This window comes from Aotus nancymaae, unplaced genomic scaffold (genome assembly GCF_030222135.1).
Source record: "Aotus nancymaae isolate 86718 unplaced genomic scaffold, 86718_ANA_hifiasm-v0.15.2.pri h1tg000022l_1, whole genome shotgun sequence".
Taxonomy (NCBI): Eukaryota; Metazoa; Chordata; class Mammalia; order Primates; family Aotidae; genus Aotus; species Aotus nancymaae.
The window spans coordinates 32,666,397-32,683,915 of record NW_026988435.1 but is presented as its reverse complement, the minus strand read 5'-3'; the positions used below and the strand labels follow the sequence as shown (position 1 = coordinate 32,683,915).

General features: G+C 40.1%; 1 protein-coding gene across 6 annotated transcripts in view; it reads right to left on the bottom strand.

The window, feature by feature from the left end:
* BACH1 (BTB domain and CNC homolog 1) overlaps positions 1-17,519 on the bottom strand; it is a 115,999-nt gene that overhangs the window by 29,649 nt on the left and 68,831 nt on the right. For 2 of the 6 annotated variants that reach the window (XR_010343927.1, XM_064380089.1), the window contains exon 1: positions 3,290-5,808. The exons of 1 other annotated variant lie outside the window; for it this stretch is intronic. The gene's annotated coding sequence lies outside the window, so the exon portion shown is untranslated. Of the gene's footprint in view, positions 1-3,289; positions 5,809-15,794; positions 16,019-16,416; positions 16,476-17,519 lie in introns of those variants that run through there. 3 more of the 6 variants (XM_012446658.3, XM_012446676.3, XM_012446667.3) reach the window with 3 other exon arrangements.

Genomic DNA, 17,519 nt, shown 5'->3' with positions numbered 1-17,519 from the left:
CTTCATTGAACAATGGCAAATGTTCTTCTTACAAGTGTTAGCTGTGCCAGAGGATGCACTAAGTGCTATGAAAACAGAAATAAAAGACCGTCCCTTCAAGAACATAACCTAGATATGTTTAAAATAAGAATGACGCCTCAAAGTAAAAGATAATGATCATTATAATCAATTTACACAGGAATGTGGACATTCGAAAAGGTATTTATTTGAAGTAAGTCTTCAAACAAAAACTACTTTCCTGGTCAATTAACCATAATATTTAATTAATCAGAACCATTATTTCACTAATAGTTCTGTTAGTCAAGGGTGTGTGTGTGGTCGGCCACAAGTGGTGGCCAGTGGACACCATGAATGGTGCATATGGGCAACTGTCAGCCTTTTAATGAAAGCAGTACCCTGATCTGTAGCCCAGCCCATTCCTCTACACCGGCCTTCTCCCTTTTTCAGTGGCTATGTGGAATTTCCACCTTTGCCTCCTTACTGTTTCTGCCTAACATCACCTTCATCAACCTGTCAATTACTTTCACCTCACTCAATTTCAGGGCAGGGTCTTCAATGGCTCAGAAGACAGGCAAATTCCTCTTACTGTGACATCTTTCTTAACTCCCTAAGTTAAGAAAGCTAAGCTCCCTAAGACCAAGCTTCAAAATCCCCTAAGCCATCAGTTCCTGTTACAATATACCTAAGACACCCAGAGTTTGAGTGTTCTTCTGAAATTAGGTGAACCCTACATTCAATTTTTCAAGAGGATAGCAAAGATCCAACAGTATCATGTGTCTACATCTTTGACTTTCCTTTAAGGGTCTTTATTTTAAAAACAATTTTAAATTTAAGGTAGAGATTCCCTAGGAAAAAAAATCTTTCTAAAGCCATGGCTTTTCTATCATTCTATATTTCTAAAAGAAACTTAACACCAAAAAGTCTGTTGAAACTTAATTCAGTACAGTAACCAGGAAGAGAAACTCCGTGACCAAGTTATTTTCGTTAACCTTTTACAGGCTTAAATATAACTGTTTAAACATCTGTATTTGATAATCACATTTTCTAAAGTTATTTATCTCAGCCTTAAGAAAAGCCTTGAGTATGACTGGATAAGGTACACAAACATTTTGAAAAGGCTGAACGAAAATGGCAAACAAAAAAAAGTTTGAACTAAGGTAAGTAGCAGAGGAGCTTATAGCAACACCAAAAATGATGAGTAAATAACCTGGTAATTTACATTAGAACTATTATATAACTAAAGATGCTATCGCTTTTTTAAAACTGGGGAAGGGGTAATCAACAGCATTTTTGCCGCTCATGATTATTACAACACGTGAGGTCCCATAGAGGCAAGATTTTTCATTTACTTTTCCTAATATTAAAAAGTATATAGTTAAGTCATGGACCTTTTGTTATAGTTTCTGGATCTAAATCCACATTTGAAATTATGAAACTAAGGTTAAGCTTAGAGGAGAAGAGTCTGAACTGTTAGATAACTTCGAAGAAGTTATTTATAGACTCACCTACCCAGGGTCAAAAATAAAAGGTATAGCTGGGCACGGTGGCTCACGCCTGTAATCCCAGCACTTTGGCAGTCCAAGATGGATGGATCACGAGGTCAGCAGTTCAAGACCAGCCTGGCTAACATGGTGAAACCCCATGTCTACTAAAAATACAAAAATTAGCTGGGTGTAGTGGTGCACACCTGTAATCCCAGCTACTCAGGAGCCTGAGGCAGGAGAATCGCTTGAACCCAGGAGGCGGAGGTTGCAGTGAGCCAAGATCATGCCACTGTACCCTAGACTGGATGACAAAGACTCTGTCTCAAACAAATAAACAAACAAAAAAGATGTTTTACTTCCCAAATCAACAAATCCAACTTTGATAATTCCATGTCATAAGTTTAGAAGAGCTTGGAAGAAAATACAGAACAAAGATGAGAAAGAACATAGGAAATCCAAGCTCCAGAACCAAAACAAGACTAACAGATTCCACTGTTATACCTTCTTACTACAAAGAATTTAAGGAACAATGAAATCTTTTATTTCCTTAACATATTTGGCAGCTATTTGATTCTGAATAGGATTTTTACCTCTGCTATGAAAATATGAACTACTAACTAGAATTGGTCCACATCCGTAAAGCTTATTTACTGAACACATATTTTTTATCGTGCATTTGTCAGTCACTACTTTTTAAGCAACTTTAAAAGGTATGCTTTATATAGAACAAACGATATCTACTTAAAGCATACAATTCAATGAGCTTTAACACTGTATGTGTGCATAAAACCACCACCACCGCAATCAAGATATAGAAATTTCCATCAGTCTTCAAAATTTCACTTACCCCTTCATGGGCATGACATGTGCCCTTCCCTGTGCCCAATTCCAGGTAACCAACAACTTGCTTTGTGTCACTATGGATTAACGTGCAAATGGAATCACACATTATATACTCTTATTTCAGGTTTCTTCCACTCAACTTAATGATTCTGCGGTTTTCATTTGTTGCATGCATCAGATGTTCCTTTATATTACTGAATAACACTCCATTACATGGATATGCCACAATTTGTTTATCCATTTGACTCTGATGGACTACTATAATAAAGATGTACCCTTGCATTGTTCTCAGTTTGAGATTATTGTAATGTCATGAAAATCATGCATGGACCTTTCTGTTTTTTTATTTTTTAGCTCATCAGCTATCATTAGTGTTAGTGTATTTTATTTGTGGCCCAAGACAATTTTTCCAATGTGGCCCAAGGAAGCCAAAAGGTTGGAGACCTGTGCTCTACATTCTTATTAACCCTTGGTACTGTCGTCTTTTTAATCCTGCCTATCCTAATATGTATGGTGGTATCTCACTGTGGTTTTACTTTGTACTTCTTGATAAGTAATGATGTTGAGCCTCTTTACATGTGCTTATTAGCCATTTGTATATATTCTTTTGTGAAATGTCTAATTCTTCTGGGCTTTTTAATTCTACTCTAAGAGCTAGCTGAATTCTGATTAGGATTGCAATAAAACTGTAAGATCAATCTGGGGAGAACAAACATCTAAAAAACTGAGTCCTCCGGTACGGCATCTCTCTCCATTTACTTAGGTGTTCTTTATGTCAGCATTACTATCTTTTTAGTAAAGAGGTCTTGTTAAACTTTTGCTAAATTTCTCAGCATTTAATGTTTATAGTTACTGCAAATCAAGTTGGTTTTTTAAATTTTTTTTTTTTTTTTTTGCTGCTCTTGTGTAAAAACAAAATTATCCTTTTAAATATCAACCATGAATTCTGCAACCTTACTTACTTAATTTGCTTACTAGTTCAGATAGCTGTTTTGTAGATTCCAGAGGATTTTCTATGCACACAATCACGTCATCTGAAAACAGAGATAATTTTACTTCTTTCCCATCTTTGTGCTTATTTCTTTTACTTCCCTTATTGCAATGACTGAACAGTGACAGTGGTGACAGTGGGTATCCCCATCTCATTTCCATATAAGGAAAGTGTTCAATATTTTACCACTAAATACGATGCTAACTGTAGGTTTTCTAAGATAAGCAACTAATGGGCAGAGGGGTGGGTGCAGCTGTTACTATCCCAACTAACTTAAGGCTCCCACAAGAAACTGCGAGGGGACGGGAAAAAGGAAAGAATGAAAATTCCCCCAAAGCGTAAAATTTCCCAACTCAGCCTCCTCCAAGGTATGGTCTACACCACTTTCTAAATACTGACACCTCAGATATCCCTAAAATCCCACAATCAGGGACTGAAGATGAGAAGGACAACGAGTTCTTATCAGGGAGCACAAGTAAGGCCATAAAGACTTTTCCAGAAACTCTCAAACAGCAGCTAACTGCTCTAGGGATACCTACAGGTGGACAGCATAAAATATTAATAGCACTTTATAACTTGAGGACCCCACTGTCAGTTGAGCATGTCACTGTATATTTCTCTGTGACAATTTTTTTTTTTTTTTGGCAAACTAGGAACAAGAATAGTACTTCTGGGGCAGATTCAAATGAAATAACATATTTCATCTTCTTAGGACAATGTCTGGCACATAATGACTGCTCAATAATCATTAGCTATTATTTGAATTTGATGCCAGAAATGTTTTTTGAGTAGCACAGGGCAACACTGAAACTGTAAAGAAAGAAATACAAGAGTACACTATTCAGCTCAGTGCCCAGTATTGACATGGCTATGATAACACAAACAAAACTGGTTAACTGGTTTTCAACTTTTAGAATAGACAAATAATGGGAGGCTTAATTAAGACTAGAGCACATAATGTAAATAATATTAACTCTGACAAAATAAAACAAGCTGAGAGACAGAATCAGAAAGAATGGAAATAGTATTTCCACACAACTTACAATGTGCAGAGTCAAAAACACTGCCTTAGATTAATGAGACAAGAAAAAGAAATAGAAAAAAATGTTTAGAGCTGGAGTTGCAGAGGTGATCAAGAATAGAAGTGAAATTAGTAATATGATTACAAAGACAGGTGAGAGAATAGTAGAGATAAACAAAATTATCATCCACAGTAATAGTAAGTCAACAGATAATGTCTTAGGTTGGTAAATAAACTGAGGTATAAACAGAAAGACAGAGGTATCCACCCAAAAAATTAAACAGCAGAAATCAGTAAACACTGAACATATCTCTAAAGCAGAATTAGGGGTGAGGTGCAGCAGATAAGGTTGTTCTCTTCATTTTTTTTTTTTTTTTAAATTTTTGGTTGTTGTGGAATCTCCCAAAGAACGCCAATTATGTTTCCCCCCTTTAAAGTAGGTATTTCCTACAGTTGTCAGCAGATAATTGGTTTATCACTACATGGTAAGTTAACGGGCCCTAAAACTTAGCAGCTTCATCACAATAATTACTAAATAATAAATTAAATTTTATAGAAACCTAAAATAAAAAAATAAAGACAACCCTGCTATAGGAAAATAAGGAAAAAGACCCATTAAGTCAAGTCTAACCATGTGAACAAGGGCAAATGTGCATTTGTGAAACTGAATAGACAGCCTAAGTAGGTAGCTCCCACCCTATTTGTCTCACAAAGCCCTTTGAAAAGTATGCAATGTTAAACACACAGAATTATTAAGGACAAGAGGAAATCAAGTTTTAGGTTATTTTAAGGCTACCAGCAGCCCTAGATAATCAGTAGATTAACACTCTACTGATATCATCAACTGTGTGATCTTCCGAAAATTACCTGGCTTAACACTTCCTATAATAAAAATTCAGTTAAGCTTGTTAAGGATCTCAAGATAAAATGAAAATGTTAAAATTGCACAAGTATGCCCAAAATAACTGCTAATTTCATAGACCTAAAGAATTTCCAATTAAAAGAGTACATTCATTCAGAATGACCCACTTCTGTCACAGATAAGGAAACTACAGTCTTGAGAAAGCCAATAACAAAGATTGAAAAGGTCTCTGCTGTGAAGTCCAAGTATTACATTTCAAGTTATGTTACATGACTCAAGTGGTATGTGGGGAGGAACAGGTCAAACTGAGGAGGTATGGAAGAACAAAAGTACAAGAAATACCTCAAGTATCCTGTGTACGATGAGAATGAACACTATTCGACAAGACAAACAGATTAAATGGGCATTTGTGGAACAACAAATTTCTCCTTATTAATCAATATCTGGTGAATTTCTTTTCTTTCTTTCTTTCCTTTTTTTTTTTTTGAGGGAGTCTCACTCTGTTGCCCAGGCTGGAATGCAGTGGCACAATCTTGGCTCACTGCAACGCCTGCCTCCTAGGTTCAAGCAATTCCATGCCTCAACCTCCCAAGTAGCTAGGATTATAGGCGTGCACCGCCACACCCAGATAATTTTTATATTTTAGAGACAGGATTTCACCATATTGGCCAGGCTGGTCTCAAACTCCTGACCTCAGGTGATCCGCCTGCCTCGGCTTCCCAAAGTGCTGGGATTACAGGCATGAGCCACTACACCCAGCCCTGGTGAATTAATTTCTAAATAACATTCATTGGATCACATAACCAATCTCGTACATCACTGAAAGGAACCTGACACTAAACTATGATCAACTTAAATCACCAAGGTCTATAGTTATACATACTACATATGGAAAATTAGAAGAATGCTAGAAAGTATTTCACTACAAGTTACTTTCAATATAGAGGATTAAGTATCCATGTCCTACGTCCATAATGAAATATTAAAGATTCTTCATATGTCATCTTGTTTTTAAACTTTAAAAATTATACCCATGATTCGTATTCTTTATTTCCAACTGCACAGAGGAGGCGAAAGCCCTAAAACTAGTTGGGAAGGCCAAAATGACCCTCTGTAGGTTTAAGAGTTGACACACATAGTACATACAGTAACTGAAAAGACAAAATAAACAAGAAAAAGTGCTCTTCAAATTCCTAACTATACACCAACTCACAATAAAATTGAGTCAAAATGGGGGCCAGATGTGGGAGAGGTGCTTAAGAGTATAAAAAGAATGTTAACGATTTTAATTAAATAAAGCAGAAGTTACCGTACAGTAATCAGTGTATCACATAAATCACAGATTTGAAACTGTTTTATTCAAGTAGAGATACTAAACTGAAATGCCTTATTTAAAAACAACCTAATGCATTAACCCCTAAAAACCACCATTAAGGCCACAGTTTCTCAACATACATAGCTAAAACTAAAAATATAAGTCTATTTTTTATTATGTTAACTTGGGAGTCAAAATAATCATTTCTAAAATGAGGATTTCTAAGCTACAGATTTTCCACTAGTGGTCCCAATAACTACTTTTTATTATATTATAACCACAAGATTCAGCCAAATAAGTAATAATTTGGGAGGTATAAAGCTGAAATATATCTCAGTTTAAATAGCATTTGAGGAACTACTGAGTAGGTAACGACTATTGCATTTATCTGAGACAAAAATTATACTAGCAGTATAAGTCTTTCTAAATTCTATCCAAAAAAATACCAGTTCAGAAGCCCGCTCTGGCCATTTATCACAGTCTATTTGTTACTCTCAAAAAGAAACAACCATTAGCAATTAGTTTTCATTTTGTAAATTACAACACTCAAGTGTTTATGGATTTACATTATTTGTCTGCCTTTCACAGCACAGGAAGCACCAAAACCTGGGATTGAGAAGAAGAGAGAATGAAACATGAGTGCTTTTACACAGTGACCACACGAGTATCCCCCTTATCTACAGGGGATACAATCCAAGACCCCAGTGGATACCTAAAACTACAGACAGTAATGACCCTATATATACTAGCTTTTTTAGTAAGCACAGTAAGAGATTAAACAATAATAAAATAGAACAATTATAACTATATACGGTAATAAAAGTTATGTGAATGTGATGTTTGTCTCTTTCTCAAAATATCCATTGTATTTAATATTTTTGGACTTCATTTAACCATGGGTAACAAACGGCTGAAAGTGAAACAGTGGGTGGGGAGCCCACTGTATTTCAAAATTGCTAAGAGTAGATTTAAAGGTTCTCACCATACACACACACAAAAAGGTAAGTGAGGTAATGGACATGTTAATTAGCTTGATTTAATCTTTCTACAGTGTACATGTACACCAAAACATCACATTGTAGCCCATAAATATATACAATTATTATTTGTCAATTAAATAAATTTTAAAGTGCTTTGAAAAGTTAGGACTACTACAAGAATACTGTATAAACTTAAGGTGGCATTAATTTTGAAGTCTGAAAAGAATGACGAATAAACTAACCACAGGACAGCTTTCCCTTCGAGGAAAGGAATGAGCACACAGAAAAGAGGAGATGTTCCTGTTTGTACTCCTGATTCAAGAATTTAGGTTCTAAAGAATCCTAACCCAACTAGCCAATGAATTCACCATACTATCTGAGCCAGGCTGGCCTCAGTACTCAGTACAAGCCATGCAGATCACAGGTGGGTGTGCACTATGGACTGAGAGAGAGAGTGGTCCTCTTGGTATACACATAATCAGAAACTACAAGATATAATTATATGTTCTGCTCTCCCTGAAAAGAATAAGACAATGGCAGGAAACTTTTGAAATGTTTAGAGTACTGAAAGAAATTTATTTCTTCTATATATAAATTTACTGGCAAATTAGACATTTTCAATTTTTAAATAATTTTTAAATAAAACATTGATTTGATTGTAAAAGTGCTACTTGATCATAGAAGAAAATGGCATAAAAAAGAAAAAAAAAGGCACCTAAAATTCCAAATCCAAAGACAAGCACATTTTCTTTTTCTCCTCAGAAGTTTGTATCTATGTGTAGTGGTGGCAGAACTAGTAGACAAGGATGTCACTGTTAACTTCACACCATTCACCCCCTCACTTTCTAATCAAACCCTGATTGTGATCACGGATCTACTCTCAACCTCAGGCCATCAATTTCCGAGGAAGTAGACCCCAGTCACAACCTAAGACAAATCACGATCCATTTATGCCAATCACAGCAGTGCCGTTCCCCTTGACCTCGACTGATTCAGGCACTGGCTTGTGTGCAATGCTGGCCTATGAACAGAAGAGAGAGGGATAGGGTAGCATCTACTATGAGGCTTTAGGGAAAAGTTTTTCTCACTGATAAAAACAACCTAGAAAAAAAAAGTGTCTCTTCTTCCAGGAAACTTAGTCATATTTTCTTGTGACACTTGAACTTGTGGCAGCCATCTTGTAACCGTTAAGAGGAACTTGCCAAGGATAAAACAAGGACGTCGTTGCCTACATCTTCAACCTTTTTCCATTAACCAGATTTTTAAATACACACATACACAAACACACACACACACACACACACACACACACACACCCCCTCCCTCCCTTCCTGACCCAACTTTCCCCTGCTAAAATCTATTTCTCTCTAGTCTTACAGCTAAGCTTCTCAAATTGAGTTGATACAAGTTGTTTCCTCCACTAACCTATGCATTTATCATTAAACATCCCTAAAGCTTTCCTGATTTCCCAAAACTTAGGCTTCTAATAGTCTATGGTTCCACAGCACATTTTATATGTTACTACCATAGCAATCAACACATACTATGGGAATGGTTTAAAGTTCATTATTGCCAATATCTTGAAAAGTTCCTGGCTTATAAAGCCCTAAATAATTGTTTCATAAGTTAAATGTAAACCAAATACTTAACATGTAGGAATGCCAAAAATATTGAAATGAATTTAGCAACCCTACTGTCTGCATACACCAAAAGTTAAATAAGTGTTTGTGTGAGTCTGGGGAGAACAGCAGCAGGGATAGGGAGAAAAGAGAACAAAGTGCCTTGAAACTTAAAAACACAGTTCTTCCTCACTCTTCAGAGATTAGAGAGCTATTCCAAGCTAATTCAACAAAAAAGGAGAGGTTGCTTCCACATTGGCATCTGAAAAGCAGTGGTAGGATAGCTCTCCAGAATCTGAGTTCCTCTGCTGCTTGTGACCACTGCTGCCAACCTGCTCAGAGAAGGTGGTCCAGCCTTTCTGGGGTCTGGAACAGACAAACTAGTCCAAAGACAGGAGGCCCTCAGAAATAAAATACATTTTTTAAGAAATCTAAAGAAATACACCTACAGCTTGATTAGCACTTGTGATAGCCCTTTACCACAAAAAGACAACAAATAGGTAAATGTAATCGTAATTACACGTTCACCTCCAAGTAGCATTTCCTTTGACTTCTCTGGATGACAACTGAAACTGAAGGCATGCCAACAAAGAACTGAGTCAGCTGGGCAAAATGCTTTCTACTTCAGTCTTTTGCTAATGTGAAGAAAAAAGAAAGATTACAAGAGCCAAAAGCTTTTGTTTTCTTACCTCTTTTAACCTGAATGATGACTCTGATCTAGGGGAGTACCCAGAGCCAAGCTGAGAATACACCTAAGAAAAACAGTTGATAAAGAGACATCAGGAATCGCCACCTTCCCTTATGAAGCTTAGTTTGGCGAAATTCCATTTGACCCAGCAATCCCATTACTGGGTATATATCCAAAGGATTATAAATCATTCTATTATAAGGACACATGCACACATATGTTCACTGCAGCACTGTTTACAACAGCAAAGACTTGGAACTAACCCAAATGCCCATCAATGATAGACTGGACAGGGAAAATGTGGCACATATACACCATGGAACACTATGCAGCCATAAAAAACTATGAGTTTGTGTCCTTTGTAGGGACATGGATGAACCTGGAAATCATCATTCTCAGCAAACTGACAGGAACAGAAAATCAAACACCCCATGTTCTCACTCACTGAGGTCTGTGGAGGGGGACTAGGGGAGGGAGAGTGGGGGGTAGGGAGTTGGGGAGGGATAACATGGGGAGAAATGCCAGATATAGGTGATCGGGATGGAGGCAGCAAACCACATTGCCATGTATGTACCTATGCAACAATCCTGCATGTTCTTTACATGTACCCCATTACCTAAAATGCAATAAAAATACATATATATATAATAAAGTGTTGAGCAAAAAAAGAGAGAGAGAGACATCAGGTACACTGGAAATTAAATAGGGCTGGGACAAGATCAGATAACCACTGTACATTTTTTAAAATAATGTTTAAATATAAAATACATGTTAATGAAATTACAACCTAATAAATTTATTCAATCTTTTATAGCCACACATTTTATAACAAACTGTCTGATGGATAAGCAACTGTACTAATTTAGCTGACTTCCAAAAGACACTGGTACACTTTAGAAAACGAATTAAGACACTAAGCATATGAAGATATCAGTAAACACGAAATTGGGTGGATAGGTCTCCCTATTTCTTCAACAGGACCCTGAGACGTTCACCTCCTTGAAACAAAAACACCTCCCTAGGGTCCTGGAGGCAGACAAGTCAATAAAAAGAAGAGATAACTGGAAAAAAGGTGTGTAGGGGGAGGGAGGGACATTACCCTTACTATATTATTTACTCTATAGCCCTGGAGGTAGGCTATTACTAATGCCCAGGCTACAAAGGAATTGAAAACATTTTTTAGGGTAATTCCACTTTAATGAGGGATGGGGAAGTGGAGTGCAACTGTCCACTACGACTGATCTGATCTAAAAACGATAAATTTAAAAAGTGAAAATAACTTTACCTGATAGAAACTGGGAATAATTAGGGGCCGGGTGCAGAACTGCCTGTAATCCCAGCACTCTGGGAGGCTGAGTCAGGTGGACTGCTTAAGGTCAAGAGTTCAAGACCAGCCTGGCCAACATGGTGAAACCCATCTCTACTAAAACACAAAAATTAGCTGGGCATGAGGTGGGGGGCCTGTAATCCCAGCCACTAGGGAAGCTGGGGCAGGAGACTTGCTTAACCAAGAGACGGACACTGCAGTGAACTTGAGATCATGCCCCCTGCACTCCAGCCTGAGCAACAAAGTGAGACTCCATCTCAAAAAAAAAAGAAACTGGGAATAATTAGTTTATTACAAAAATACTAGTTTGAACTAATGACTTTCCTAAGGCATTGAGAAAAGTATTTACATTTATCTTTCAAATAACATGACCTGCAAACAATTTCAGTTACATTAATGTAACATTTTCTAAATCGTGTGGGTACTGAGAAAGGAACCAGCTGCCAGACAATTTCACTGCATGCCCACTATGCTCATACAATGGTCATTAACAACCAAGATTCTGGCTACCACTATTTCTTCTTCCTCCTGTTTGCTTTGGGGCACTTTTTATGATCCTATGGATATTTTCTAACCTGTCCCTGATCCTAAACAAAGAATCTGTTCTAAAGGAGTGATGACATTCAAAGTATTAGACATATAAGACATTTAACATCTAGAAAACCAAATTATATTTTGTTCAATTCAATTCTAAGCCAATTATGAGCAAAAATAAGTCACAAGTTTTATGTCTATCTTAGGAGATGAACTAGAATGACTTAATTCCAGCTGCTTCCTCAATAATTACACCAACGATAAAAACAGAAAGTAGAAAGCTAAATAATCAAAAGAATTTCAACTCAGTGCAGACTTACAAGGTACAACACACAATGTTCTCTCCTTTAATCTGTTAAACATTCCCAAGTTTCAAAACCACAGAACTAGAATGAACCCATATCATACCACCTAGTCCAGCAACCAACAGTTTATTAAAGAAACACAGCCAAACAGAAAGACACAGATTCTCACCATCAGGAAACTACACTGTGGTTGAGAGAATGGTCAAAATACAACCGTTCTGAATTATTAACAGGTACAAGAAGCTATATGAGAAACATATCCACTGTATTCATATCCATTTCATGGATAATTTTTCTATATTAGTATAGGCATATCTAAAGAAAACACAGTAATTAGAAGCAACTAACTGGCATACAAATTTACATTCCAAATGTTTCCAACAAACTGGATAAGACCCAGGAATATGTACTGAGAAACTAGTTCTGTCCTGGTATTAACAAGCAGGGAGTGGTGGACAGGTTACCAAAGCTGCCAGGCCACAATGTCCTCAACTACAACGTGGAAAAAACTAGGCAAAGGATGGCAAGTGTTTCAATTAACTGGTTAGTGACCATCTCAAGCATTCTGCTGAAACTGCCAGATTTCTTTAAGTAAAAAGCTATGTCTTGTGTTCCTTGTCCTCAGAAGTTGGGTGTATGTTTGAGATGGTGCTACTGCCTTAATATAAGAGTGTTCCCAAAGTTGTTTTTCCAGTAGCAGCAACCTGCTGCACTCCTCAGTGTCACTTGTGATCAATGACTGCAATTCAGCCCTCAGCAGCTATAAAACATTGCTGTGTAACTAAGTACTTCCCTGATTCTGAACAACAGATAATAACATCTTACATTTATTGATGTTTCTTATAAAGCTGGCACTGTTCTAACCACTTAACCCGTATTAACGCATTTAATCCTCACAACAATCTCTCTAATACAGATTTTACCACCACCATCCGTTTTACAGAGGAAACAATGAGGCACTAGTTACCAGGTAGAAGAGCCTGCCCAAGGCTTCAAAGTGGGTGACACAACCAGAACCTGACCTTAAGCAGTCTGGCTCCGAATCTACTTTTAGCCATTCTGCTTACTGCTTCTTTGTCAACTGAACAGTGATCAAATCCACGACTTCAGTTGTTAGTGCACTGCGCAAGCCAGATGCCCGGGCTTCAGGGTAGTGTAAGTCAATATTTTATCTGCAGTCCTGAAATGTTTACTCTCTCCAACGGGCCTGGATTCTGGCGAATTGCATTCATATTACCCATACCTTGGACATCAGTATATCACCTCATTTGACATATATTTTAAATCAAAACAATCTCAAAAATCATCACTCCACCACATAAAATAAACCCTCTGTTTAGAATGCTCAGGAAATGCAGGTTTTAGGGGTAAGACAATTCTCTCATTAACAGAACATTAGTCAGAAAATTAGGAGGGTCCTAAAACATAAGTTATGGAGAGATCAGCACTATGAAGAGAATCTCTGACAAGTGGTAATTTTAAAGGGCTTTGCAACTGTTCTTCTGAACATCATCTCTCACAGTACATGAGATTTAACTGAATGATAAATACTAACCACCCTCACCCCCACCACTAGTAGGAGGTTGATATTCTGAATAAATGCCACTTACCATCTTCATTAAGCGGGTGTAAGCTTGGCAAAAAAAAAAAAAAAAAGACTTCAGAGAGTAACAGTACAAAGTAATTTTCACAAAATTTGTGATATACATATTACACTCCAATGTGTAGATTATCTTCAGGTGTTTCCATTGCACTTTTTTACATATCACTGTACTTCAGATCAAGTACATTTAAACAAACCAACCATGGGCTTGTCTCCAAATTCAAAATAGAGGTTATCAAATGAAATTTTGTATTTTTTGTATTTCCATCCCCAATATCCACAATGTAACAAGAAATTTATACTAAAGCTTCTAATCTTTAAAGTAAAACACACAGAGAATAGACCTATAAAACTTAAATGGGATAATTAAGAATATTTTGAAAGAACTCTTAGGAGGAAACCATAAAAGCATTCTAGTTGTTGAAAAAATGTTATTGACAGTGATTAATGGACTATGCTCCCCAATAAAAAAGAAGTGGGGCTCATGTACACGCATTATATAATATGTACATAATGTATCTTTAAGCTTAATGTTTTTCTTAAAAGACATTTTAAAAGTTTCAATATATTATTTCCATGTGAACCTCCCTGCACCCCACCTTAGAGGGCACTAATACTTAAAAAATTCATGATTTTCTAATCTCCTCTAGTCCCAGACTTAAAGCAACAAAATAAATAGTTTTTCCCAATGCAAAATGTTTTAAATTAACTACCATTAATAGAAATCATTTTTTTCACCAAAGGTAAGGGCCAAATTCCCAGCTCTACATTTCCCATTACTAAACTTTGTTTGCAATGAGGACTCATGTAACTATGTGGGTTGTGTGCTCCTTTTTAAAGCAAGAAGCAAGAGGAAGACACAAGGTGTAAAGACAGTACTGTCATACAATCAAGACAATGAGACAGGTATATATGGTTGGCCATTTATTAAACAGCTCTTTCCAGACTTGACCCAATACGACCTGTTAATTCCACCCGTATTATGCTTACACTCCTCTGACTCCTGAAATTTCTTGTGTATACATAAAAAACCAAGGGCCATGAAAAACAGAGCAAATCCACTATGTGTACTTACAAAGAAATTTTTATGAAGCACAAATTAGGCTCACTGCTTGAAACGTATGGACCACATAACAAAACCACAAAAAGGTAACTAAGTCCAGTAAGAGTAGTAAATATTTTTGTTACAATACTGTTTATTGGGTTACTCCTAGCTGCCAATTTCTTCCCGAGTTTTGGCTCTCTCCAGTGCAAATTTATTCTCAGACTTCAGGTAACGAGACTGTGTTTAAACACCACCTCAGTGCTATTGACCACTGCCTAAGAGTGCTCTTCCACTTCACTGAATACCTGTATCAAAACAATCCAGCTGGGTTCCCTTCAGCCTTCTGAAGCAACCCCTCTAGAGTGCTCCTTGGCCTGTTATAGTGGAGGCATGTGATAAGAGAATCTGCACCAGCTGTTTCTAATTACCTCTCAAGCTCGGGCGAATGACTCAGCAACCCAACTTTTTTAAAGAGTCATCCTACCTTGTTAACCAACCAACATACCGAACAATAGTAAACCACTTGACAGAACCATAGGTTAAACAACAATACAAGAATCAGTACACCAAAGCTACTCTACTCCAAGCTGACTCACCAGGAACCTTTTTTTCCCTGGGCTACTTTAAGATGTCCAAAGGCAGAAGTGGCAAGTGCCTTCTAGCCCAGCCCAGCCCTTGCACCACTACCCAAAGACCAGGAAGAAGCAAGCCGACCTCTTCCCATTTCTCTGCTTGACTACGTGAAGAGCTCAAGCGCTCTGCCACTAACACATCTGGGATTTCCACCCTTTAACCTTCTGAATTGCCTTCAATGCAAACCCTCTGGGATGTAAAGAGTGTTCAAATATATGAACAAATTCCCATAGCATTCTCCATGGGTAACAGTCCCTACACCTAGATAATTCTCCAAAAAGCATAGCACCCTACAAAAACAGTCTTTGTTCCTCCAAGCATGACATTGTAGCTTGGTTTTCCCATACACGTTCTTTCACAATTACTACTACACTTTACCTGGAATCAGCACACATTTTAAGCAGAAGCCTCACTCCATAAAAGCATTCCGCACAATTCTACTCAATGACATGCAACTGCCGTGTAAGAATGAGAAAGCAACGGCACTCGTGTTACATTACACGAGCACAAAGCTGGTGTCTCCAGAATCAACGCCCACTCTCACCATATTGTGCGAGGCTTAATTACAAAGCGTGGGCAAAACTCCAACAAAGGGAGTCCTGGGATCTCCGGTCCCCAAAGCCAGTCTTCGCTAAATCCAGCTCAGCACGGTGGCCTTCTCTCCCCTGCCACAAACTCGGCCTTTCTCACGCGACTGCACGCGCGACAGGCACCAGGCTGGGGAGACGCGAAGCTGGGCATGCGGTGGGAGGTGGCGGAGGACAATACGGGGCCCCAGCCGCGAGGGCGGTGCTGATGTGTCACAGCCCGAGCGGGCCCCGGGCGAGGGGCCGGGCTGGCGCCCGAGGGCGGGGAGAGGGGGTGGGGCGGGGACGCCGCGGCCACTGGCCCCCGCCCGCCCCGAGTAAAGTACGGCGCGCGCGGGTAAACAACAGCTCCGGCCACGGAAGGGGTTCGGGCGCCGACGGGACGCCCCTTCCGGCGTCGCGGCCACTTCCAGGACTCGGACCGCAAGCGCCCCTCGCGCCCCGCCCAGCCCAGAAAGAGCCGCCCCCGGCCCGCCCGCGCCTCCCCTGGACATGCCCGAGGGCCTCCCCTCACAGGCCCACGGCCCCGACCGCGCCAACCCTCCCGGAGAAGGCCGGCAGGACGGCCGAGCCACTCACCACAGCTGAGGAGCGGCGCTGCCCGACTGACTGCAGCGAGCGAACCCGGCGGGCGGCGAGGGCAGCGGTCAGGTGACTCACTCCTTCCGCGCGGCCAGCCGCCCCCCTCCCTTCTGCGCCGCTCTGCCGCCGCCACCTCGCGGCGCCAAAACCCCGCCCTCCCGCTGGAGGCCCCGCCCCTCCGCCCTCGAGGCGGCTGTCAGCGAACGAGCGAGCGCGGTAGCGCGAGCCCGGGTCGCAGTGTCCTGAAGCCCACGCGGGGGGTTGCAGGGAGGGGGTGTAAGGACCAGGGCGGGGCGGGCCTCGGGGAGGGGGCGGTGGGGTCCCTGGACTTCCGCGCGCTGCACAGCCCGCAGCCTGAACTGACTTCCACTCGAGGACCAACTCTCCTCTCCCTTCTGACGGCAGAACGGAAAGGCCGAGCGCCCCCTCGCCCCGGGAACTGCAGGACGCCCTAATGCAGCCGAGCCGCAGCTTGCCCGGGTGCCCGCGGACAGCAGGAGGGAGAACGGGCGCTGGCCCCACAAGGCTCGCTTTACCCCCTTGAAAGCTCCTCGGCTGCCTGCCCTGGGGGTGGCGGGCGCCCAGCTTCATCGGGTACTTGAGCTTGCTGGTAGGCACATATGAAGTGCGTCCAGGTTTTTGTGGAGAGCGTCTAACAGTTGCTCTACTTCTGACAGTGAAACAAGGGCGCCCACGACAGGTGTTCCCTTTTCAATGTCGCTGCCAGGAAGCTTCCAGCCAGATTCAGCGCCCAGTGGTGTCAGCCAGCCCATCTCGAGCCTGGGTTCCGCTGTCATCTTTTGGTGGTTTTTCTAGTGTTTATCCAACTATCAGTTTTAAAATTATGTTCCCAAGCCATTTAACACCTCTGGGGTTCAAAGCACTGGCCGTCAGCAGAGAGGGGTGCACGCGCAGCGGAGGGGTCTGTGCACGCCAACCCCACAAGGGTTACAGCGGAGATGGCACGGACCTTGAGGCCTGTAGCCTCAAGGGATTTTGTTGTTAGCTTTGGAGACAGCAACAAGAAGACAGCCCTGGAGTTCCTGGGGCAAAAAGGATACCAAGATAAATAATTCAGGTATTATCACTAACATGACTGC